Raw genomic sequence first — 27,479 nt, 5'->3', positions numbered from 1 at the left:
AACAAGACAAACGTTAATGAAACATTCCACATGACCACTCCGAATAATGATCTGCTCATTCATATAAAACCGAAGACAGCGAGTAAGGTCGACCTTTAACCTGGCGTAAAAGGTTCCACCATTATCCGTTTGGCATGGCATCATGACTTTCGCTCTTGGTGTGCAAGCATATGCCTTCCTTTTTAAATCATGGTCCGAGTGACGTATAAAACGCCGAAAACACATCGAAAACGTCCTGAATGTGCCAAATATGGTCTGTTGGTCGTGGACCGTTTTGGTTCTGGTTTGTTTTGGAGGAAAAAAATAACCTATAGACAAAACTCACTCACGGTGATGGCGGAATAGAATGACAACCATTCAAAAAATCAGTGACGACCACAAGTTCGAAAACCACGCCTCTGAAGTGTCATCCGCCACTACACCGCTAGTTAATTGGACAGTTGGGCTTTCGGCAGGATTTCAGTTCTCAAAAGTATATATATTGCAGTGTGTAAGAGGTTTCTGAAGACCTTTGATAAACGGTTGGCGTTCCTTATGAGCTTCCGATAGAACTACATCCGTTTCAATTTGTATAAGATTGCCTTGTGGGTGCCCGCATTGCCGATGTGATGTTGACATAACCTTATGAGTTGCTTCGTCTGCTATCTTCTGCTTCTTTCCGAAAATACACCTGACATGTCTTGTCCCGTATACACAAAAGCCTCTGTTGCGTATACGTGCAGGATGCGAATCGCCATGGGCGCAGCGTTCGCCCTGTCACCCGAGCGGTCACCCGAACGCCGGTCAATCGAGAAACTGCATTACGTATGAAAAGTTTCGTAATCACTGGCATTTGTTATTCGGGGATAAGTTCACAAGATTACAATCTATACATGACAGCTGTTGGCTTTTTACCTGGACAGGGCTTCAGCGACGTAATGTCTAGGAAAAGGTACGGATGGTGAATTCATCAAAGTGGTTTTGTGGGATTTGGTTAATAATTTTTTTCAGTCCACCGTTATATTACGTTCTACTGTTGGCGTTACTACCCTGGCCACGCGCCAGCTGAGGTTCTAAACGGCTGTATAGCAACGAGTACATAACTGTACGCGATTTATCAATAAGAGACTACATTTTTTGCAACAAATACACAACCTGTATACAGACTCACAGTCAGGATCTGAGTAAATTTTCAACGTTTGTGTAATAAATTTAATCAGATGTTTCACTTTCTTAATCGGGTTTAAGCATCCGGAGCTGCACAGCGGACTATGTGAGACGCCGTAGAGCAGATCAATAGTTCCATGCGCGGTTCACTAACATGCATGTAAAGGAGGAGGAGGAGACAAAGGAGAGGAAAGACAGGGAGGTTAGCCAGTGTAAGTACCGGCTGGCTACCCTGTGCTGGGGAAAGGGGTAAAGGGAATAAAAGGAGAAAGAAGAAGAGGGAAAAAAATGGAAAAAAAGAGAAAATTCACACAGTAACGCGAAACTACGCGCTACAACGTTCAAAGGCGGTCGCACAATTCGCAGTTCCTTAAAAACCTCAACAAAGCCCTTAAGGCCTTGAGTGCCGAAGCCCGTCTGGACCAATGTCCTAGAGCTTTTTCCTCTGTAAAGGGGCGATTGTCCAGTTTTGCGAGAGCGGTCACGAGCACTTTTCTTCGCACTGCGTAACGGGGACAGTCACATAGGAGGTGTTGAATCGTCTCCTCGCAGCCGCAGGTGTCACAAGTAGGGCTGTCGGCCATGCCAATGCGGAATGAATATGAGTTCGTAAAAACCAAGCTCATAAGCTCTATGCACCTTGTTCTTCGTGGCAGCTGTCTCCCTGGCGCTGCAGCTGTACAGTACAGAGCGAGCGAGGAATACAGGGAAACGCAGGGAGTCGAAATGGAAATATTTGGTTTGCTACCCTGGAATGGAGAAAGGGAAAAAGATAGCCCAAGAGATAAATGAAGAGAGACAGTGCACCATCAAGGTGAGTACAACACAGCTGCGAAGTATAAAACGCGCTGAAGTGTGTAGTCGCTCGTATTTTATAATTCCTACAGGCAGCGATTTTAAGGAAGCGCGCCATCTTCTGTGATGGTAACCGGCAGGCCCCTTTGGAATATTTTGTGCACAAAAATTGTAGTAGCTTGTAGAGCATTGCTATATTCAAGCGATTCCTGCACTGCACTCAGTTTATCGAGTGCATGCATTGCACTATGAGTAGACGCAGTGGTCTGGTTGCTTAATAGAAGACGGATAACTTTTAGTAATAGTCGTTGTATGGATATGACTTGTCGATTTGAAACTGGTACCTCATTAGCAGGTCTAGTGTGCGTCAGGTTAGAGGGAGCACGCTGCGACTTCTTGACTCCCTGTGCATTCGATAGAGCAGACTGCACAGGAACAGACTACTCCCAACTGTCAGGCTTGCCGGCTTCTAGCTCCGACGTCCCGTAAGCTTCGAACGCGTGCGTCACGAGAAAGGTAAGAGGTGCGGTGCCACTGCAGCCGTAGTCTGCTTCGAAGATTGGCAGCGGCGACGTCCACGACGTAGGAAAACTTTAGTGACCTCGCTGTGTGCTAAATTTTTCCCTGACAATTTCTTTAAGGATAGCGACTTCGCTCTTAATTCGAGGACAGTGTTTGGAACTAGTGCAGTGAAAACCGCGTATCTTATCTCATTTTCAAAATCTTCTCTTCGCTCATCTCATAACCATTGTTACGATCGGCCTGCAGTGGTACTGCTCTGCAAACCTATCCCAGCCCGCTGCAGTAGTTCCGATCGACCCGCGGGGGTGGCGTCCTTCAGAGAACCGGTGACGCCGACAACGCTAACCGACCATGCACTTACTTCGGAGAACTGGAGAAAACATCAATATTAATCAACCATGCGCCTCCTTCGTCGAGTCGACGGCGCCTGCAAGTCAAGCCACGTTTGGCGGATGATATATTGTTGGTTGATTCGCCGTCGCCTTCCTAGTCTATTTGCAGAAAGAGAGCTCCTCGGAAAAGTTTTTTGCAGTGCGGTTTTCCTCGGGCCCCACGATTCGTCACAGTCTGCTGACACTCGTGGCGGCTACCGGAAAAGTCAGCTCTGGAATTAAGAGGCGCCGGCTGGGGTCAAGCGTGACAATCTGGCTACGAGGACTCGCTGAACACAATGGATTCCGGGAATCCAAAGTGCGTATGGGAGTGTGTGAGCCCTCCCCCTAAAAGGCGGGTCGACTACGCCTCCAACGGCTGTGGACGTCCCGAGTGGACGAAAGTTGGACAGCAGTTTTCCCTCATCTAGGGATCTAGGGAGGACAGAGTGTTTTGAAGGAGCTGTGTGTTTGAAAAACGGTGCGTTTGGAGCTTTGTGCTCGTGTGCTTCGTGGTGGGATCTTCGTGCTCCTTTTTGCAGTCATGCTAGGCTGTTGAAATGTGTCTGATGTTTTAATGTAAATACTGTAAATAAATCCTGTACTCCTAGTGACGGCATGGGCCAGCTACCACATAGTTCATGCCCGACTACAAACCTTACAACTGGATGCCTGCGGTGAGATCATCCTACAACTCTAACACCGTGTAACCATATCACATTTCAACGTGCCGCAGGCACACTGCCTGCGGCATGTTGGAATGACATACGTGCCGCTCTTTTTCCGAGCGATTTCGGACACTCTCGTCTTTGACGGCATTGAAAACACATTAACATTTATATTAACTGATATTCGTGCAGCCATGCTCACGGTGCGGAAAAGCATGCAGTGGCTGAAGTAAAACAACTCAAGCAACCCCATCCATTAAATTTTCAAAGCGGATGAGGTCGGAACATTAGCAAAGGTGCAGACCTCTTCTTATTTCGTAACGCAACGGGGAGTTTGGAACTGTGTTCAAAGAAGCAACGTGGTGGCGCTCATGGAGTGGTATGGTAACTGCCCACAATGAGCAAGGGAACAGAGACACTGTGGTATTAACGCGACAGCGTTAAGGCCCGCGTCGACGCCGGCATTGGCGGCGGCGGCGACGCTGTCCCTATGAAAAAAATCATTCCGAACCATGCATCCGGATCCACGCAGGCCTTCCGCGTGGTACTGAGGCGTTACTGAATTAATTGAATTTCTTTAAAGTGCGTCAGAAAAATCGTAAAGTACGACTTACACACAACCTAAAGACTTGATAGCGTCGGATTGTAATTTGTGCGTAGGAGAAAACTTTAGAAAAACATTCGCAAAAATGGGTTATCTTTAGCGATTCGCAAGCCGCTCTCACATTACTACATAGCAATAAGAAAAATTCTTTGAACACTTCGATATTGTATGAGACGCTCAAAGAACTTACAAAAGCAAGCGCAATGAACCACGTAATTGCATTTCAGTGGATTCCTGGGCACTGCAATATTCCTGGTAATACTGCAGCGGACGCAGCTGCGAATCGAGCGCACAATAACACAGAGACAACCAATCTTCCCCTATTGCGTAGTGAAGTCCGTCTGATCCTGAGACAGATTTCTTGTCGTCTCAGCAAAACTACCTGGTTTGACCAGCAAACTAAGAACTCGGAGTTATACTCAATAGACCCATGTATAAACTTATCAATGCCGGAAACTCTAAGAGACAACAGAAAATTTGAAACTTTGGTACACCGGCTGCGTCTTGGTACTGCATTTACGAGACACTTCTTGTACAGAATAAAACGTGTCTCTAGTCCGCAGTGTTCTTGTGGCCATCCAGACGAAGATGTGCATCATCTTCTCGAGTGCTCGAAATACGATACACAAAGAACGGTACTGCAAGCTAATTTGTTTATATTAGACAGAAGACCATTCACTCTAAAAAAGATACTTGGCCCATGGCCAACTGCGGGCCTTCAAAAAACAGCGCTTCTTGCTCTGAAAAAGTTTTTAGAGGAGACCAACGTTTTGGGGAAATATTAAGTATTGGATGATCCGAATATGCTAAATGAGTTACATAAACGTTGTTCGTGGTGCGTAGTTGGTTTATGTGGTGATCGCAACTTTTACGCAATACGTATAATTCTGTCCTGTACTTGGAGTGTATTACAACTGTTGTTGTGTGTTTTGGCTGTTCATAACATCGGACTTCATATATGCGTACGTGGACGGAACTCATGCACAGAACTTTGCGACTCATGTACTGTTGGACTGTATATTTTTTATTGATCCGGTGTTCTACTGAGTGTTATATTTAGTGTCGCTATTCTCCCTTTTTGCGCAAATTTGTTTCGTCAGCCAAGTGACAAGGAGTAGCCGGTGCCACCACATAAAGGCGCCAACCTCTCCTAACATTCACTTCAATAAAAAAAAAACATAATTGTGTTGCGCGGAAACTCAAACACAAGTCCCTTTGCCAGCTGCCGTTCGAGATCTGTCTTAATTAGCAGGAGCGGCGAGCCTCAGAAAGCTCGCCTTCGTGCATATATAGCGTTTGCCGCCAGCGTTTCCAGGAAAGCATTACGATTACATAAGCTGCAGTTACCGGGAGGCGTAAGAACCACTCAAGGATCTTTGAATGCTATCGCATTCCACTATTAAAGACGAAGCTTAAGTGTCCTCCAAATTTTTGTTCTAGTGTATTTGATAAAACTCCTTTGAGTTAACCACAGCTCGAAAACAGATGAACAACAGCACGCATACATTTCAGTCACTTTGCAGACACCTTTCTTCTTTATTTTAATGAGATTAGGATTCTTTGGATACTTTAAGAACATTTCGCCCTGCCAGTATCTGTTGTTTGGGATCGCACCGCTGGTACGATCTGTTGGGAACTCGGCGCTGACGCCCGTGGTTGTACCTGGGTCGCAAGCCCCAAGGGTAGCGTTGGCCTGGCGGCCTGGGGTACAACTGGAAGCATCCGAAGGTCCCGGCAAAGCATGAGTCGACTGGTAACAACGAAACAACTTGTTTATTTTAACATCGCAAAGAGTTGGCGGTCAGGTTTGACCGAAGTAGAGAGACGGGAGAGCACTTCACTCAACAGAAGAAATCGGAGCCCTCCTTTTGGCGTCCGGGGGCAGCTGTTTTTATACTCTCGCAGTTGAGGGCAAGAAGGAACCCCTCAAAAGACGAGCACGTGAATGTACAATGGGCTAATGGTGACGCACACTGTCGTAGCGCTGCCGTAGCACCATGTCGAGCACAATCTCGTAGCACCCTGTCGTAGCGCTGCCGGTCGGGCACAATGACTGTAATGAGAGGATGATCCCTGCTTTCGCATCGCCTGGTTCGGGCACAATGACTGGAATGAGAGGGTGATCCTTTGCGGTCGCATCGCCGCAGTCGCGCCTGGAAACACCTGCCGATGAGCGTTGCGGCGACGACGATCGGGCCAAAATGTCTGCCGCCCCGCCGCAGTCGCGCCGGCAAAACCACGTGTCGCAGGCGAAACGCAACAGACCGCCCCGCCGGGGGAAGGAGATCCCGATGGACAGGGGACTGCATCCGCTGTCCGGAGGGATGTCGCTCGATGATGCTTATAACCGAAGTCGGGCGTCCCTCGACGTTTCTTGAGCGCAGCGCACAGAGAAGGCCTCGTTCTCTCGTTCAGGTTCGCACGGGACACTGCAAAGTGACTTCGGGAGAGTTCACATTTTTGTTCTCGTTCCCGGCAAGCGTTAGAACTACGCTGAAACTCAACCGCTCAGTCAGCAAGCACGGCACAACCCTCACTAAGCCCTGCCAGGCTCTTTCCCCTTTTTATACCACTGCCTAGTTCCTTACAGTAGTCTAGCATCACTCAGAACGCGTCCACAAATTGAAAAATTGCACTAGAAAGCATATCATCACTTTGAAACACTAAACAAAAGCAATATGTTAAAAAAAATCCTGCCTCAGGAAGAAAAACATCAGTAACAAACAATTTTGAGGCTGATTCCTACGTTAGGGGCTTCGACTTAAGCCATCGGCGTTACCGTTGAGACTCCCCTTTTTGTAACGCACCTCAAAGGAATATTGTTGTAAAGCGAGGCTCCAGCGCAGGAGGCGGCCATTTTTGGGAGAGATGGTCTGCAGCCATTGGAGAGGGCAGTGATCCGTCTCAATGATAAACCTCGAGCCGGCTAGATAGCATGACAATTTCTGAACGGCCCACACGAGACACGCACACTCTTTCTCGGTGGCGCTATACGCCTGCTCACGACTGGACAGCTTACGACTAGCATACAGGACGGGGTGTTCTACTTCTCCATTTTCCCGTTGGCACAGTACAACGCCCATGCCTCGCTCACTAGCATCGCACTGAACAACGAACCCTTTTGTATAGTCTGGCGATCGTAGCACAGGCTGGTTTGTTAGGGCACTCTTTAGGGCGCTAAAAGCTCTTTCCTTTGTCTCGTCCCAGACGACTGTTTGAGGCTCTGTTTTTCTTAGAGCATGGGTCAGGGGAGCCGCGATATCAGAGTACCTAGGGATGTACCTCTGATAGTAGCCGGCGACACCCAAGAACGACCGAATATCGGTCTTGGTGCGCGGTTGCGGAAAGTCTCGCACAGCGGCCACTTTTATTTCAGAGGGGCGGCGACGACCCTGACCAATCACGTGACCGAGGTAGACAACCTCGGCCTGTGCTAACTGGCACTTAGGAGCCTTGACTGTCAAGCCCGCTTCGCGCAGGCGGGTTAGCACTGCCCGCAAGTGTGCCATATGCTCAGACCAGGATGCGGAGAATATCGCTACGTCGTCTAGATACGGTAAAGCGAATTCTTGCTGTCCCCGCAACACTTTATCCATGAGACTTGAAAAACAGTATGGCGCGTTCTTCAAACCAAAACTCAACACTTTAGGACGGAATGTTCCCATTGGTGAAATGAACGCCGCATACCTACTAGCCTCTTCTGTAAGTGGAACCTGCCAATAACCCCTGACAAGATCTAGGGTGGAAATAAACTGAGCGCTACTAACTTTCTCAAGGCGCTCCTCGATGTTAGGGATCGGATAAATTTGATCCTTAGTGATGGAATTAAGCCTGCGGTAGTCGACGCAAGGACGAGGTTCCTTGCCCGGTACCTCAACTAAAATCAAAGGGGAGGTATAATCACTCTCACCTGCCTCAATAACACCGAGCTGTAGCATTTTCTTTACCTCAGCCTCCATAATATCGCTCTGGCGGGGTGACACCCGATACGCCTTGGATCGTACTGGCTCTGTGGAGGTAAGTTCTATATCATGAGTAAGTACAGAAGTCCTACCAGGCCTCTCAGAGAACAGACCTTGAAACTCTTGTAATAGCTGGTGTAGTTCGGTTTTCTGCTCGGGCGACAGCGGTGCTTTACTGATAAGGTCACTAATGACTTGACCGGTGTCTTCCCTGTTCGTCACTGAGCCTAGTCCCGGAAGCTCGACCGGAAGCTCTTCAGGAACGTTTACCATCATGCACACCACTGCTTCCCTTTGTCTATAAGGTTTGAGCAGATTACAGTGGTAAACTTGCTGTGCTTTCCGCTTTCCTGGCAGACTTACCACGTAGTTAACGTCCGACAGTTTCTGAACAATTCGTGCTGGGCCCTCCCACTGCACGTCGAGTTTGTTGTTTAGCGATGTGCGCAATATCATGACCTCATCGCCAACCTCAAAACGACGGGCCCTGGCTGTCCGATCATAATAAACCTTGGCCCTCTGCTGGGCCTTTGTCATTGCTTCACCTGACAACTCCTGTGCCCTTCTTAAGCGTTCGAGGAGCTTAAGCACGTACTCCACCACGACTGGGTCGTCGCCCCTACCTTCCCACGATTCTCGAAGCATGCGAAGCGGAGATCGAAGCGAGCGACCGTACACCAGTTCAGCTGGCGAAAACCCCGTAGCCGCATGCGGCGCGGTCCTTAAAGCAAACATCACCCCAGGCAGACACAGCTCCCAGTCAGTTCGATGTTCAAAACACAACGCTCTCAACACGCGCTTCATGACGGAGTGGAGCTTCTCAACGGAATTCGACTGTGGGTGGTACACTGAGCTGTGTAACAGCTTTACCCCACACCTTTCGAGAAAAGTTGTCGTCAAAGCGCTAGTAAACACTGTGCCCTGATCTGATTGGATTTCCGCAGGGAAACCAACTCGCGCAAATATGGACAGTAGTGCATTAACTATCTCAACTGAGCTGAGTTCTTTAAGCGGCACTGCTTCAGGGAACTTTGTCGCTGGGCAGATCACAGTCAAAATGTGTCTGTACCCCGTGGCTGTTACCGGCAGAGGTCCCACAGTATCAATAACGAGCCGTCTAAAAGGCTCCGTAATGATAGGTACCAATTTCAACGGCGCCCTCGATTTGTCCCCTGGTTTGCCCACCCGCTGACAAGTGTCACATGTCCTCACGAAATGGTCTGCGTCCCGAAAACACCCTGGCCAATAGTACTCTTGCAAGAGACGGTCCTTAGTTTTCTTAACTCCAAGGTGTCCGGACCACGAACCCCCGTGTGACAAGCGCAACAGATCCTGACGATAGCATTGAGGCACGATCAGCTGATCGAACTCCACTCCTCTGCGGTCTAGATACTTCCGGTACAGGACTCCACCTCTTTCCACAAAACGCGCAGTTTTCCTGGCGATACCTTCTTTGACATTGCAGCGCACGTTTTCCAGGCTGCCATCCTTTTTTTGCTCGGCTATCAAAGCCGTCCGGCTGACTTTTAGCAACCTATCAAGTCCGTCTGACGTAGGCGCGATGAGCAAATCAGTAGATAGCTCTTCTAACTTTCCCGCGTCGGGCGTTTCCTCTCCAGTATCTGGCGCCTTTAACGTTACAGACTCAAGTTTATTCAGTTCGGGCGTGCTCGGAATATCAGCTTGCTGCGCCTCTGACCCTTTTTCGTTGTTTGATAACGTCGGCCCCGCAACTACCGCCTTTGCAGCGAGCTCCCGAACCTTCGATCTGGTTAAGGCCTGAACACTAGCTTCACCAAACAAAAGCCCCTTCTCGCGCAGGAGGTGATCGGACCTGTTTGAAAATAGGTACGGGTACTGGGGGGGCAGCATAGATGACACTGCCGCCTCCGCCTCAAGCGCTCCGAAAGGTCCTTCAATAAGCACTTTTGCTACCGGCAGACACACGCTATGAGCTTCCACGGCTTGCTTGATCCAGGCGCACTCGCCCGTGAACATATCGGGTTCTACGTAAGACGGGTGAACTACATCCATCGTAGCTGCGGAATCGCGAAGCACTCGGCACTCTTTCCCGTTCACGAGGAGGTCTCGCATGTAAGGCTCGAGAAGCTTCATGTTCTCGTCAGTGCTGCCTAATGAAAAAAACACAACTTTTGGTGTTGTTTCCGGACACTGCGCCGAAAAGTGACCCGGCTTCTGGCACGTATAACACAAGCGCGCTCGCCTCATCTCGAACCGCTTTCTGCGTTTGGCTGCCGCCGTCTCTTTACGTTTGGTCGGACTGCTTTCGCTCGCATCCGCACTACGCGTGTCCCCCTTTAATCTCATGGGTGTGAACTTCGGCCTCTCAAACTTCGAGCCAAATTCACCCTTTTGACCGTCCTTAGCTCCGCGAGCTCGACGCGTCACAAACTCCTCGGCTAGCTCAGCGGCTTTAGCCACCGTACAAACGTCTGGCCTATCCAAGACCCAGTATCGCACGTTCTCCGGTAACCGACTATAAAACTGTTCTAGCCCGAAACACTGCAGAACTTTATCGTGGTCACCAAACGCTTTCTCTTCTTTGAGCCACTCCTGCATGTTCGACATAAGCCTATACGCAAACTCTGTATATGACTCACTTCTGCCTTTCTCATTTTCCCGAAACTTCCGACGGAACGCCTCCGCAGACAGCCGGTACTTTTTTAGCAGACTCGATTTTACTTTGTCGAAATCCTCTGCTTCCTCTCTATCCAAGCGAGCGACTACGTCGGCCGCCTCGCCGGGTAACAAAGTGAGCAAGCGCTGTGGCCACGTTTCCCGAGAGAACCCCTGCTTCTCGCACGTTCGCTCAAAGTTAACCAGGAACAAACCAATGTCCTCTCCAAGCTTAAACGGCCGCATCAGGTCAGTCATTTTGAACAATACTCGTTCTCCTGCACCGTGTGCCTGACTTCCATTACGAGCGCGTTCCATCTCTACCTCGAGACGCTTCATTTCCAAAGCGTGTTCGCGCTCTTCTTTTTTCTCTTGTTGCTCTCGCTCTTTCTGTTCTTTACGTTCACGCTCTTCTTTTTCTTTCTGTTCTTTAAGTTCACGCTCTTCTTTTTCTTTCTGTTCTTTAAGTTTGCGCTCCTGTCTCTCTTTTTGCTCTTTAAGTTCGCGCTCCTGTTTCTCTTTTTGCTCTTTAAGTTCGCGCTCCTGTCTTTTTGACCTCTCCTCAATAGTCTCAAGGCATTCCGACAGCTCGTCATCCTCAGCCTCTAACTCAAGAATAGCCTTTAGCAGTTCAGGTTTTCTTAGTTTGTCTGAGACATCCAGACCCAACTCTCTTGCAAGCTCCAACAATTTCGGTTTGCGCAACGACTTCAAATCCATGGCTGCTCTGAATGCTGCTTTCTCTACTGCTTACTATTGTCTTGCCGCAAACTAACCCGGCAGCAACGACAACCACAATTACCAGCTCTGTTTCTGACACTAACAAAAAGCCTGGCAAAGCTCAGAAGAAGAAAGTCCCGCACTCACCAAACCTCGCAGCCAAGAGTCCAGCGCAGTCGTTCCGCTGCAGGCAACCAGTCATCACACAGGGCTCGTTGCACTGCTCCCGGATCGTCGATGAGCTGCTCAGCATACAGTCAACTGCATCTCTTCGCTGCTGGCCTCCGTTGTCGCGATCTCACCGCTGGCAGACAGTTGTTTGAAGTCGGAGGCGATCTCACCGCTGCCAACCAGATGTTTGGGATCGCACCGCTGGTACGATCTGTTGGGAACTCGGCGCTGACGCCCGTGGTTGTACCTGGGTCGCAAGCCCCAAGGGTAGCGTTGGCCTGGCGGCCTGGGGTACAACTGGAAGCATCCGAAGGTCCCGGCAAAGCATGAGTCGACTGGTAACAACGAAACAACTTGTTTATTTTAACATCGCAAAGAGTTGGCGGTCAGGTTTGACCGAAGTAGAGAGACGGGAGAGCACTTCACTCAACAGAAGAAATCGGAGCCCTCCTTTTGGCGTCCGGGGGCAGCTGTTTTTACACTCTCGCAGTTGAGGGCAAGAAGGAACCCCTCAAAAGACGAGCACGTGAATGTACAATGGGCTAATGGTGACGCACACTGTCGTAGCGCTGCCGTAGCACCATGTCGAGCACAATCTCGTAGCACCCTGTCGTAGCGCTGCCGGTCGGGCACAATGACTGTAATGAGAGGATGATCCCTGCTTTCGCATCGCCTGGTTCGGGCACAATGACTGGAATGAGAGGGTGATCCTTTGCGGTCGCATCGCCGCAGTCGCGCCTGGAAACACCTGCCGATGAGCGTTGCGGCGACGACGATCGGGCCAAAATGTCTGCCGCCCCGCCGCAGTCGCGCCGGCAAAACCACGTGTCGCAGGCGAAACGCAACACTGTTTAACCTCTTTCACAGCGCTGCGTGACACGTGGGAACGCAGACTCTTCTAAATGCAAGCTTAAAGTCTAAAATAGACGCCTATGCAATCGCGCCGCAGTTTATTCGAAGTCAGCGATATTGAACTGCTAACCAAGATTTCCAGAGGTACAAAAACAGGTGATGATCGGGAGCTCGGGTTTAGTCAATGCTTTTTTGACTGCCTAATGTGTGGCGTCCGATAGTGTAGACGCTGTCATATGTGGGTTCTCTCTGGCAGAACTTTTTCCAGTCCGGACTCAGTGTTCGTATCGTCTTTTGTTGAAAAAAACTTTTTCTAAATAAGATTCGCAGACTAACGCGGCATGAGGTGGAGGGCGATGTTAGCAACAAGCAGATTAGCCATGCAAAGGCATGCCTGTTATTGCTAAGCTTGAGCGACTAAGCACCACCTGCCACATCTTCCAACACTTTTGTGAAACCTATCCTTTCTTCTTCCCCCTGTTGCATCCCCCTGTATAGAAGAGTAGTAGTGTAGCAGGCTAGAGAACTATAACATCAGGTCGACCTCTCTGCGTTTCCTCAATATTTTCGTGCTTTAGTGCAGAGTAGATAACAGGAGATTTATTAATACGTTAGCATTATTAGGGTTACTTCCCGCTTATTCTGAGGGGCTATCTATGTATGTATGATTCTATCTATGTATGTGTGTATGCTTGTACCTAACCGTTTTACCACCTACCTAGATCATGGGGAATGGGCAACGCTTCAGGTTGCTGTGCGGAAGTAACAGGATTCAAAACCAACCGTCGGACCAACTTGGGTCACTGAGTATGTGGAATACGCACATACGTGCCCCTCTTCAATGAACCTCTTCCACGCCGACATGCGTCAATCGGTACGTGGGTAGGTACCACTCTTCGAAGAAAGTCTTTGATGCCGACTTGGAGTACTGGGTATGTACCACTCGGTCCGCGCTGGTCAGCAATAAACATCTTCGATGCCAAATTGGGTATAGGTATGTGCCAGTTGGAATGTGCCAGTCTACAATGACAAAAAAGATCCCTTAAATTTCTCCGATGCTGAGTGGAATCGAACGCATGGCACACGGGCTCCCCAAGGATAGCAACCCGACGCATTGGCAGGCTGAGCCGCAAATGCCCTGGGTATGTGCCACTTTTCAATGAACGCCCGCCAACGCTTTAGCGAGCTTCGCCATGAATGCACAAGGAATGTGCCGCTCTTCAACGAACGTCTTACAAGGATTGAAAGGAGGTCCATGGGACGTGTCGCTGAGTAGGCCGACATAGACGACCGTCCAGAATAGAAAGCAAGAAAGAAAGTAACTTTTTTTATTCTCCTGAGCGCATACCTCAAGCATGGCGCAGGAGCGTGGCCAAGTGGGGCTGCAACCGAGGAAGACGAAGAAGCCGCTATAGGGCTGCAGCCATCCCCTCCCCCTCGCCCCCCGTAACGAAAAAGACAATAAAAGGAAAAATGAAACAAGAAAATGGTCCCCAATGCACGCTGTGAAGGTGTTTCGGCAGCGAAGCTGTAAATGACAACTAGAACGATTACGCATTGAGACGTAGGTTGAAATTATTCACGTGGCGACATTCACATGCGCTTTACCTTAATTATTAGCCTAGGACACTTCGACGGAATACGATTTGGCTTGCGCGGCTTATTCGTGCACCTACAAGGAGTGGGCCAGAGAGAAGAGAAATTAGTCGGGCCACGTATGCACGTTACTCTTCAGGAGTCCTCATTATACGTGGCCTTCCCATAGCACTGTCACAACACTGATCAGTTGCTAGTCTGGTTCTTCTTTTAGGTACAAAATTGTAGTTACGTCACCCCCTGCTTTGTATGCTACAGTCACGCTGCCGTCGCCGCGAAAGCTTGCGCAACAGTAATCTTTAGCAGGAAACGTATACGAGGAGTGCTACGTGCATCGCATTGCATGTAGGCGCAGGAGCGCCTTATCATCGATTATGTGGCTTGGATGCTTGTTTTGAGCTTGTTCTTTATTGAAACCTATGTTGTTCTGTATGTTGTATGCGTGATTCCAAAGTCTATACACTGTTCTCTTTACTTTGCTCAGTGCTTGTAGCCTCTGCCTTAAGGGGGTATGAGCCATTGCATTTGGGGGTATGAGCCGTAGATGATAGTTTTCTGTCAACGTTACGCCACGAAGAAATCCCGGGACCATAGTCATAGAATGCTTCCCTGTAAAACAGCGATCTACTGCTGGGGACACCGGTCGGGTGCCCAGCTAACCCGTCTTCGAGAGGATTCTTCCGGCGCCACGGTCAAAGTGCATGCAGAGGCGTCATGTGGCGCTGATGTGAGTGCCGCGTTCGATGTAAACGCTGGCTTGTCGCGATCGAGTGGCACAAGCCGTAGAGTTTCTAATAAATAGCAGTATGAAACTACGCCACAAGCTCATGACGGCCTTATGGGACGTGTCCTATGCCGGTGAAAGTCATCCTCTTTGATGTGCTCTCGTGGCCTCGCTCCTCGCTAGCACTACTTCATCTTCTTCACCATATATATGACATTCCCCGGCTGTTAAAAAATAAAAATAAACAAAAACACACTATCTGTTACGCAGCGCGTAATCTCCTAATTTTATAGCAATTTTTTAAACTCGAGCGCTCTTCCGTGGCGCTGGGACAAGCCTGGCGGTGTTTTGATGCTGCGAAGATGGTTCACTATTGTGTGCTTGCGCTGTTTCTTCTTTCCGAGATGTAGAGAAAGAGGTCGCATGCTGTTCGGCTAAAGGCAACGCACTTCCCTGTAGACATACTTCTTAAGCTCCGACGTTCAAACCGTTGACTCCCTTGTTTTTGTACCCCGAATTGAACCACCCGATTCATGGCGAATTCCCCACTGTGGGTGTGTGCAACAACAACAACAACAACAATCCTGTAGACACGGTGCATCGCGCTGCGGTACATGCACTCTTTGAAACTTTGAAACGTTCCATGTCTTCCAGATGGAATGGAGCTGGTTTTCGCTGCTTCATAATCCTTTTTCGATTCGAAAAGTGTCAGGAAATCTTGTCATAGACTCCTGACTTCCTTACGTGGAAGTATATCATCGAGGGCAAAGTGTCTTGCTCATGTTCCACGACGTTGGTCCCTGTACCGCTTCGAAGGAGCTTGTTTCTGCTTGACACGCTGGCACAGCCGTTTTATCGCTTGTTCAACGTTGTCGCAAGAAGAATCCGCTGATAGGCCGAGAATGTTTAGTCGCGTGCGTGGTAACTATCCACGATACAATACGGCGGGTGGAACTCTCGTTGTGGCGCGAGGAGTGCAGCGGTAGACGCCCGCGTAGTCTGTGGCGGTGATGCGAATGTCACGCCGCTCATACACTGCCACCTGCACGTAAGATTTCAGGACGCTGTTGAGACGTTCCACGAGACCGTTCGCCTGTGGATGGTAGACAGAATAGAAACATTTGTGTATACACCACGCTCCTGAAGGAGCACTTTGAATTCCGCCGAGGCTAACTGTAGTCCGTGGCCGGAAACTATCTCACTGAGGTAGCCCTCGCGAGAAAACACTTGTATCAGGAAATTCATGATAATTACAGTAGAAACTTGTCTTGAAAAAGTGACCTCTGGCCACTTGCTTTGATAATCAGCAAGCGTCACCGCATAACGACAGTCAACGGGAGCTTGCTCAAAAGGTCCAATAATGTCGATAGCAATCTTCTCGCAGAGAGAGAGAGAGAGAGATAGAGAGAGAGAGAGAGAAGGGAAGAAGCAAAGGCAGGGAGGTTAACCAGACTGAGTCCAGTTTGCTACCCTAAACGTGGGTAGGGGGATGGGGAGTGACAGAGGGAGAGAAAACATGAGTCTACACCGTACTCTCGCATGCACTAAGTTAGGTGCAGGATGTCTATAGTCGGGCACAATGTTCTCCCAAGGTGTTTCAGGAAAAGTTACCTGATGCAGAGGTGCTGCAGCTGGCCGCGTGGACTTGGCACAGGACTGCTAAACAATACAGGTTCGTACAAGTTGTTGAATATGTTCGTCCATCCGTGGCCACCAGTACAACTCTCGCAGTAGGCCTTTCGTTCGACTGATTCTCGGATGGCATTCGTGAGCGATGCCCACCGGACGACAGGTAAGGGTACTTGTAACCACTATTCTGTCACCCCGACCAAGCAAGTCGCACATAACGGAGAGTTCAGTGCGTAAATGAAAATATGGCATAAACTCTGCTTGTAGGTATTTCTTATAAGGCCAGGATGACGAAGTAAACTGCATGAGCTGCGCAATAATACTGTGGTTAGTTCTCATTTGGTGGGTGGTGGTGCATGGCCGTTCTTACTTGGTGAAGCGATTTGTCGGATTGATTCCAATATAGAAAGAGACTCTAGCCTATTAAATGGGTGCCGGGTTCCCAACACCATAGCCTTCTTAGAGGGACAAGCGGCTCCTATAGCCGCACGAAACGGAACAATAACAGGTCTGTAATGCCCTTAGATGTCCAGGGCCGCACGCGCGTTACATATAAGGAAGCAACGTGCCTGTATCCTTGTCTGAAAAACGCTGGGTAACCCGCAGAACTTCTTTCGTGATTGGGATAGGGGCTTGCAATCGCTCGTCTTGAACGAGGAATTCCCAGTAAGTGCGAGTCACAAGCTCGCGTTGATTAGGTCCTTGCCCTTCGTACACACCACCCATCGCTGCTATCTATTGAATTATTTAGTGAGGTTTTTGGACCTATGTCCGGCGCGGCCTTTTGGTTGATAGTCCCTATAGGAAAGTTGTAAGGTGCTGGAAACCCCGCACCTATTTAATAGACTATCTTGTTCGTTATCGGAATTAACCAGACGAATAACTCCACCAACTATAAGAACGGTCATGCACCTCTATAACGAGGTTTGAAGGTTGAATTGAAGCTGTCGCCGCGATGGTGCTCGTGCTGGCGTGATCTACGACATGGTTAGCGAGCTCCGCAAGCTTTTCCAGCGGCAAATCAGGCGCTGTGGCTAATGTTGTCGTAACGGCGCCCGCCGCTATCAGTGCGTGATCGACGAAAGACCAGAGACGACTGTAGTCCAACCCGTCTCTATTTCCACAGGGAAGCTGAAAGGTTTTCCAGAAAAAATGAGTGAACATGTGTACATAATGGTTTTCAACCCTCCGAATTCGAATATCGTATCGAAATTGCGCGAAAGAAAGCTCAAATATATTTTATTTCGACGAAAAGTGCAGCAGCGGACACGCCCAGCTCGCGCGTCTCGTTTCCGCCTGTGATTGGTCGGGCGCCTCGTGACGTGAAGCATGCTCGCATCACTCGCATGAAGCGCGGTGCCAGGTAGTTTGGTGCTGTAGTGGAAAATTAAGAGGTAATGGAAAATTTAGAGAGACTGCGTTTTTCTGAGGAGTTCGGCGTTACTCCCTACATGTACGAGCCGATTGCGAAGAGCCGGCCTCTCGAAGAAGCAAACGATGCTGGTGCGAGTAGTGCTTTCGACGCGAACGAAAGCGAAGTCTTGGGATCTCCTCGTATTGGAAATGCTCTTTAGTGAGTATGTTTTTTGCAAAGCGATCTAGTGATCTGGCCGATTTTTTGCAAAGCGATCTAGTGATCTGGCCGATCTTTCGCCGATCTAGTGAGCTCGTTTCCGGTCAAACAACTGTAGTGTTGTGTTCCTGCATGCCTCCTCGTGGAACGCTAGCGGGGATGCGATCGTCGGCATTTGTGCGCTGTCCAAAGCTGTCGGCAATCTACAAAGACTGTTTAAACGCGTGAAAAGCTTCCCGGTTCATGCAGTACGTGTAGTGACCTTCATCTGTGCGCGATCCGCACACTACTCGTAACAGAAGTCTAAAGGCGGCGAATTCCGTCGGCTACGTGAGACGGTCGGTTTCTCGCTGTGCGCGAGAGAAGGGGGGAGCGTAGCGTCCTGGCGTGCGCCGCCTTTCCAGCACATGCAGACTTTACATTTGCACTGCGTTATGGTAGCTGCATGCAGGCTGTTTTACAACACACGTGCAAATAGAAAATTCGCGGCGCTTTGCGACGAAACCTGCGTCAAGGGCGGGAGATGAACATGCACCTTCCGTTCAGCGTGCTAACACGAAGAAGCTCGCAGTAAACCAAATCCAGGTTTGGGCGAGTTCGTGTATTCATAAGGCCTTCCAGCACCAGTTATCATCAGTCAGTCCGCGCTCGTGCTGTCTTTGTTTTCGTTGCTCCGATCTTTTCGCGCTGCGTTTAGGAAGCCTGCTAGTGGCAAGTAGTCCTCTCTCACTCTGTGGCCATATACAGAAACTGCGCAGGCCGAATTGCAGGGCTGGCCGTATACTACCACTCTACATACACGCAGACGCACCAACAAAGGAATGCAGGGTCGATCGAAGCAGATTACGATGGCACGCACGCAGAAACAAGCACGGTCAGGCACGGTCGCGCAGGCTGCGAAGGAACAAAACACTAGAGTTGACGTCACAATACCGCGTTCCGGTCTCCGCTCGCATCGTCAGCGTCAGCAGCAGCGCGCGGCATTCGACGGGGGGCGGAGCTACAGCGCAATTTTAACCGACGATTACGTCGCTCCTAATTGAAAAAGAACCCCCAAATTTTACCTACATGGTTTATAAGGTTCCCGCATCCGTATATGAGCGTCTTATTGAATTCGACAGACTCTTCAGCTTTCCTTTAAGTAGAACCAGCGTGACGTCAGCGACACGTGGTTCCATACATGCGTCAGGCACAATGACTCGGCGCGCCCTGCGGGAGCGTGGTTTCAGCCGCAGGGAAATACATTCCAGCACAAATGCCACGCCGACATTTTGCGGCAAGTTGTGCAGAAACAACTCGCGAGGAATTGTGCTGTCCCTGTCCTACCCGCAGCCATTCAGGAATTGCCCCATGTCACGAAACAGCTGTGACGGACGCCTGTCGCCGGGTTCGTCCATCTTGCGCAGCCTCTGAAGGCGCCTGTGCTCAGAAGGAGTCCTGAGTGCGAGCACAACCGCCTTGAAATGGTCGTACGGTGTGTCTGGAGGGGCAGCAGCTGATAACGTCGCTGAACTCGCCAGCGACTTCGTGCGAGAGGGCCGAGAGCACAAGCAGGTACTTTGTTTTATTGAGCGGTGATGTGCCGGAGGTCTAAATTAGTTTCAAACTGGGTAAACCACACAGCAAGGTTGCCGCGTGACAAGTTTTTCGGTGTTCGCACGCACCAGCGCGTTTTCATCACTCGCATGTTTCTCAGCGCACCATGCATTTCTCAGGTTCCGCACCGGCTTCGCGGTGGCGGCGCTAGATGGCGCCAAGTGTTCTTAAGGACGCGCAAAAGAGGAGTCCCGCTGCAGAACATGCCTCACATGGCCCGTGTCATGGCCCGCGTTGGCGGTGGCAATACATTTTTGTGTCGCTATGCACCGCTGGCAGTCATCGTCAGGTGGCTTCTGCCACAATCTTTAGTGGTTAGCGTCTTTCACTTTAATGTCATATTCTTTCACGTCCCTCCCCCCCTCCCTGTGCATAGCCGCCGACTACTGGAAGGGGTTGACATTCCGGAGAGGGCATAGCTCCCCAACTGCGATACCAAAGCCCCCTCCCCTACACACACACACTTAAAATGTCATTAAAAGAGTTTTGTCACCCACATCACATGAGCTTTCTTTTGGGTTGCCTAGACCTTCTCCCTTAAAATTTTATTCTGGCTAATAGCTTATTACATAATTATTGCTGCAGACATGCACGGCTTTTAATTCATACTTTCGCTTTATTTCTGCAAATCCTGACAGTAGGAGGACAAGCGCATTAGAAGCACTAGCAGCAGCTGCCTCATCCGTATTTTCTCCCTTCAACATTATTTTAACTTTCCACTCTAAACACCATGCACATGCACAGTATATTTAAACATACACACAGGACAAAGTTTATTCTATTTTTGAAATAAAAGAGGCAGCCAATTAAAAATTATTTCTAGAGGTAAAGGTAGCTTATGCCTAGAGAATGAATGCGTTGCTGTAAGTTCACCTCGCTTCAAATCGCCTTGCGCACTTTTTTGACCCTGCAAGAAACTTGAAGACTTCAGTGACCCCTTCGGTAGAGACCTTTATCAACGGCGTCTGAAATGCACGTGAATAATACGTGTCTCAGTGTTGCTTCTCTTTTCAGTAATCAATGCTAACGACTCAAGAAAAAAGAAACTCCTCTAGTAACTTACAACATTTATTAGGGATGGAAACATCGCCACTTGCACGCAGAGGTCTTAAATATGTATAGGGTGTCAAAATTTACTATCATGCATGCACCCAGATTTAAAAAGAAGAAGAGCAATTGCTTTACTCGAAGAAAACCTAGTGGATATTGTTTCCGGTTCAATGGAGTAGCTTCCAGTAATGCCTTCATTACTGAGATTTAATTAGGTAATTGCAATTATTTATCTAACTCGAGACCCCCTACCTTAATTATCAAAGTGTCAAAGACTCATTTGTAAGCACAGCCAAGGGACATCTAACTGCGGTATTTTCAGCGACGTACTAATTGCGTACAAATTTTTTTTGCCTAATAAGTAAACCCAGCGAAATATGAAAAATACCACGTGACCGCGCTCCCACCCGCATCACAAAGCAGCGCCCTCGAACAAGCTCCCTCTGAGCTAGCCAGAACGAAAGAAAGGAAATAAAGAAAAACATCGTGCTCGAGCTAGTTCCTTACCTGCCACGCCCCGGCTGAATTAACATGTCGCGTTTGGTGTTAGTTGGAAACAAGCCGTGATAGATGTTGTCTTAGCGTAGATGAAGTGCACGGTTGGGTTTTTATCTTTCTTTTTTTTGCTACAAAACCTACCACCACAAGGACGAATCTACAAATTCAGTGCAAAGTTTTAAAGGTGCGTTTTGTTTCGACCCAATCGCCATGTGTTTCTCTAATGAGCAGAAGAAAAACATGACCCTTGCCTTGGGAGCTGCAAATGGCAACAAGCAAGAGGCCACAAATACACAGGTTGTTTCACGTAACTTTTGCTAACGATTAAAGGAAATGTGGTTAGCCCCAGTTGGATAAAACTATTGGCATATGGTTTGTCGTCATGTGGCTCTCCTTTGAGTATATTTTTCATTCAGCTTAATTAGTTAATTAACTAAGATTAATTATGCAATGTTTTTAATATTTACTTTAGGGTCATGTGCGTTTTATTGTGCTGTATAGGGGGTTCAGAAACGACCGATACAATTTTTTGTGGCAAGGTACATGCTGCGTGGCGATCTTTTTCAGCGTTTAAAGAAAGCCCGCGAAATAGGAAATAAAACCACGTGACTGCGCTCGTGCGCTACGGTATTGCAGCGCTCTCAACCGTGCGTCGAGCCTACCGCTTATAAGGGACGACGGCGCTTTCATTTCGTGTGCCACCGCGAAAGATGCTGACGCACTGTGAAGCCGCTGCCTAGAGCCGCGGCCGTTCACTTCGCCACGGTCCGCGCGCACGGTTCTTTCGCACGAACCGCGGTTGAGAACGTTGCAGTACGATAGCGCACGAACGCATTCGCGTGGTTTTGTTTCATATTTCGCGGGCTTTCTTTAAACACCGAACAAGAAATAACCATGTAGCATGCATCATTGCCAGAAAAAATTGGGTCGGTCGTTTCTGAACCCCCACTACAACACAACGAAACTCGCTTTGCCCTAAAGAGAATATTAATAATTTTGCATAATTCATCTTTGTTAATGAAATAATTAAGCGTAATTTAAAAAATACTCGGAGCACCACATGACGGCAAACCATATGCCATAGATTTCATTCAGCTGCGGCTAACCACATTTTTTTTAAGTCCTTGGCACAAGTTACGTGAAACACCCTGTATATCAGTCGACTATCACAGAAATTATGAAAACCTGAGACAAACCGACAGCTTCTAGAAACAGCGGCGAAGCACTTAATCTTTCAGTCCGAGCCCACGCACGGGTGTTCTAGCATTTATGGCCCCAAATCCTCATGCCAGCGTGCGGGACGTGGCCGCCCAGGTACCAATTTCCAAGTTATCAGTTTGGAGGTTTCTAAATGACTCGGCCTTTCACCTGTACCATCTTAACCTGCACCAATGCTTGGAAGATAGAGATCTGCAGAATCGTCTATATTTCTATAACTGGGTCCTCACAAAAGCCGATGAGTCACCGGACTTCTTGAGCAAGATAATGTGAACATGTAAGTGACGCCAAATTTTGCAGAAACAGGCAGGTAAATTTACATAATGCACACAATTGAAGTTACTCCAATCTAGACTGGATAAAGAACACACGGCATCAGTACCAGGGGTCGTTCAATGTGTGGTTCGGAATTTACGCCGGTGCTGTAATCGGTCCCATCTTCTTGCATCACACAATGACTGGACAGCGTTACGTGGACGAAATCCCTGAAGGAGTAGCGGATCAGTTTCTCAGCGAAGTCCCCCCGTCATGTCTTTCATTTCTGTGTTATCAGCAAGATGGGACACCGGCACACAGCAGCAGCCGAGTACGAAACTGGCTGGATGCGAGTTTTCATGCGCATAAGATTGGAAGGCACGGGCCTGGAGATTGGCCGGCAAGGTGGCTGACCTCTCTCCGCTCGTTTGCTTTCTTTGGGGTTATGTGAAAGATCGTGTTTACATGATCGAGACGCACGTGAGATGAGCTCAAGGCAAATGATAACGGATGTCTGCCGTACAATTTCAGCGTCGGTCATCAAGAAAGCTGCAGAAGATGGGATAAAGCGGACTCAGTATTGCTATAGCTGCAGAAACAGACCTATTCGAACACGTCCCTTAGGCGGCAGCTGGCGTTCAAAGGCGCTTACGGATTCATGGATAATAAGGGCAGACGGAAATCAGATGGTTTTAAATTCGTAAGCATTTCTATCCTTAGCCAATGGAGAAATCGTCCCTATACGTCTGTCCCGTTAGACGATCGCTTTCAACACAGCACCCGCGGCAGCGAGCGAATTGACCTGCGCGCTGCCTCTCGCTTCAACGCCAACGAAGCGGCGAAAGCACAGCGCTCACGAAGCTCTCAACACATGGCGCACTCTGCGGCTTTCGCAGGTCGCCTTCAAGATACGGGCCGCGCCGCCGCGCCAGACGTAGCCGCCGCCTGAGCACGGTTGCTCACGCTTCAGTGTATACCTAATAAATCTTGCATATATTTCCTCCATTTGCTACATCTTCCTGGTCACTTCATTCCACGTCCACATCTGCTGCGGACTATCTGTAACACCAGTGAACATCGCTTCCACTCGCCTCTTCTACGTCGCCTCGTGCAGGTCTCCCTTAGCAGTTCGGTGTTGCAACCGCGCTTCTCCGTTTCACGGTTCGTTCGCGGTCCGTTCTCGCAATTATACGAAACACACGAGCACACCACCACGAAACCTATAGTACGAAATGCTTACGCATCATTCAGATAAATCCCAGAGAAGATTCTGCGTTGATTTATTTTTCGTTTTTTTTTTTCATATTGCCAATTTGGCTCATTTACAAGTGTTGCATTTACTTTCTTGAACGCATCATTTTGCCTTTTCTATACACGTGAGTCGCTTCCCGGTCTGTTTATTTCGCTTTCATTTTTCGCCACGAACCTGTTTTTGCACCACGTATACACTCTAATGAAAAATAAAACCGTCGCTTTAATTTGGCTTTGGTCTGCATGAAGCAAGTTTCTGGCACGAAATATAGCTGCACGCGCACTCTTTCGATGCGGTGCGAGCAAAGCTGGAATTTCTAAGCATTTTATGCCCATTCTATTGCTTTTCACGCTTTGTGAGTCGTCAGAGCGCCACTTCGGTTGCGTTATCAAGGGTCTTTCGTTATCAACGTAATCAGTCGGCCTTGAGAGACGGATATTAAGTGTGACGTAAAAATGAGAGGAAGGAATAGCTGCGATGTCACGAAACCTGCTGTTGGTGCTCCTTCCGTGCCATTATCAAGGTGATGCGCTGTCTTTTAAGATTAGCGACAGGCAAAGTAGTTGCTTTCAATCAGCTTATATGAGGGCGCTGCTTTATGAAGCGGGTGCACATGGGAGCGCATTCACGCGATATTTTTTATTTCTCGTGGGGTTTCTTTACCAGTCGGAAAAAATTCAGCGCAGTTAGTACGTCGCTGAAAACACCGCAGCTAGATGTCCTTTGGGGATGACCGCGAATGGCTCATTGACACTTTGATAATTACGATAGTACTTGTCGAGTTAGATAGATAATTAATTATAGTTACCTTTATAAAGCTCAGTGACGAAAAAATTACTGGTGGCTACTACACTGTACTGGAAACAATATGCACTAGGTTTTCTTCAAGTAGTGCAATTGCTCTTTCTTTAAGTCTTGGTGCATGATAGGTGGAACACCCTATATAATTCACTCAGTAGCCGAAGCCGAGATGAGGCCAAGCCGGGTTCACTCGAAATCAGAATCAACAGCAGCCATATGGAGCAGCGCTTATATTTGGACAGAGAGAGAGAGAGAGAGAGAGAGAGAGATGCTGTTTCTCCGGAATGGCGAAGCCGTATTGGCAATAGCGCAGCGTATTACAATTACACGAACGAAAATTACACCACCTCGAGACGCCACATTCTTGGTGGTGCGAGGAGACTCAGGCTGGGCAAATGAACTGCCTCTTACTATGATGTCTAGTATATACTCATACAAGGCCGTCACTTCAGTGATCGATTCTTCGAGGTCACAGGAAGTTTCTTCAAGTGCAGCAACTGTTATTAAAGGTTATATATATATATATATATATATATATATATATATATATATATATATATATATATATATATATATATATATATATGGAGTTCGGAAAGCTGGTCGGGCCACACCCCTCCCCCCTTCTCAGCTCAAAAACTAATCCTTTCCCCCTATGCCCCCCCGTACCTTTTTTTCTCCATAAAGCGAAGATGTCGTTGCCTTATATTTCTCATATTTGGGTCCGTCCCCCCCCTCCCCCCCGATCAATCGTGGGCCGCTGGGTATATACTAATGGGTATTGGCTGACAAAATTGGCTGACAAAAGGCAAGGAGCACATTCAAGTGAAGAGGGCAAGCTAAGTAAAGGAAAGCGGGCCAATCGCAGACGCCGGTACCGCCCTCTTCATCTGGTTATCGATTTTCAGTGCACTGGCTCGGCCCCTTCGAAACCCTCTCCACTGGAGCGTGCTCCTCGCCTCCTGGCAGCCGAATTAGAAACGAATAAACCGCTCAATGCAGGCAATGTTATTCGTTTTTCAAGCAAACAAAACTGACCTTCTAAGAACGAGGAGAGCGTTTGATTGGTCTGTTCAGACAACTCTGCGATACACCGCCCTATGCTGCGTCGGCGGCTACGCAAATTTTGGCGTCAGGAGATTGGAATAAAAACATATTGGAATAGTTTTACGTTACAGGGACCCACGTCACCTTGAAGCAATAAGTTTTCGCGGGTTTGTGACGTCGAGTGACGGACACGTGAAGTGTGCAGCCTGAAACCTTTTGACCGATAGCAGCGGCTTAATGGCGAAAAGGCATCGAACCAGAAATAATTATTTTTCTTTTGTTCGGCCGAATCATGCATAATCAGTGTGTACACGTCCTGTCAGATTGGTAGCTATCGCGGTTTTCGTTAAATTGCATGACAGACAGGTGAAGTGGGGGTATGGTATGGTACGAAGAACTTTATTTAGGTCCTGAGGGATTAGTCTGGGCCTGATGCGGGCCGCTCCCAGGTAGGGACCGAGAGGCCGAGCCCCTTTGCCATCAAACAGCCCTCTGGATAGCCCTGAGTTGGTCCGCCGACACTTCACTGTGCAGCATCCGCTGCCACCACTGTTCACCTTGAGAACCATCACCGGCCATACGTAACGTCGAAAAAACTTTCACACTTACTACAATAGACTGAAACCCCGCAGTCCGGATTAATTTTATTCATGATGACCGGGTTAGGGTACGTTCGTATCTGCAGAAGCCTTAATGTAACCGCCTGTGGCCTATATAATTTTGAATGTGGCAGTGGGAATGCCCTGCGCCCTAAGTAATAGTTTTTGTAGGCTAACAGTTGGTCCCTGTACTGAGGAGTGGGAGATCCAGCCCCTTCAGGGAGTACACGGCACAGTAATCCTTGTGCCTCCCTGTGCGCCACCTCGTTGAGGTTACACGGGGCTCCCTCCACTGTCTCCATGTGCGCCGGGAACCAAGTAACTGTATGCGAAGCGATATCCCAACCCTGCAGCAGCCTGTTAGCCGGTTCCGCAATAAGTCCCCTCGAGAATGCTTTAATCGCAGATGGCGAGTCACTAAACACCAAAACTCTTCTTGAATCAATTAGTGCTAGAGCAATGACCACCTGCTCAGCGACGCCCGGATCTTTCGTACAAAAGGAAGCGGCATTTCGAACGCTTTCTTTGCCATCTACCACCACCATTGAATAAGCATAGTACCCATTAATCCATGCCGCGTCAACAAACGCAGACTTCTCCTCCCGATCCTTTGCCTCTTGCAGCAAAGCCCTAGCTCTCGCGGCCCGCCTCCCTGCATTGGGCACAGGGTGCACATTCCATCGCAGGTTTGAACAGTCTACGGAACATCTCCTCTGCAGCTGTCCCCGCTATGGTTACCAGTGCCTTCGACTCCGCCCATGTTAGATCGCCTGAACTCAAGATCATTCATAGCGACAAAAGTACCTGGTCGGTGGCCGCGTTCCTCGCAGGCCCAGAAGGCGACACGTGCCCTAATACCGCAGTTCCTGAAGTTGACAGAGCTCACTGAGCAATTATACTTTCGATGCGCATCTGTGCAGCAGGGCACTTAGTGTTTTCTCTCCTTTCTTACTTTTAGTCTTCAACCCCCTTTTCCTTCATAGGGCAGAAAACGGGACGTGCCTCTATCTCGCCTCCCTGCCTTTCCACGGCCTCTCCCTTTTGCAACTATTCACTGCCCTGTTAGAGTGTGCTGAACTGGGCTGGTTGGTGTATTCTTAGAAGCTAATCGAACAGCGCTTCAAAGGGGACCAAGTAAAGACGACGTGTGTCCAGCGCAGTCTCTGCCGTCTGTACTTTGGACTTTTACATGG

The 27,479-nt window shown here is 48.8% G+C and overlaps 1 protein-coding gene across 1 annotated transcript in view; it reads right to left on the bottom strand.

Annotated features, from left to right (window-relative positions):
• LOC142572088 (uncharacterized) overlaps nucleotides 1-27,479 on the bottom strand; it is a 159,306-nt gene that overhangs the window by 6,933 nt on the left and 124,894 nt on the right. The gene's annotated exons all lie outside the window — the stretch shown is intronic.

Source organism: Dermacentor variabilis, chromosome 2 (genome assembly GCF_050947875.1).
Source record: "Dermacentor variabilis isolate Ectoservices chromosome 2, ASM5094787v1, whole genome shotgun sequence".
In the NCBI taxonomy this organism is placed as follows: domain Eukaryota; kingdom Metazoa; phylum Arthropoda; class Arachnida; order Ixodida; family Ixodidae; genus Dermacentor; species Dermacentor variabilis.
The sequence above is the reverse complement of the archived record's forward strand: the minus strand, read 5'-3'. Positions and strand labels throughout refer to the sequence as shown.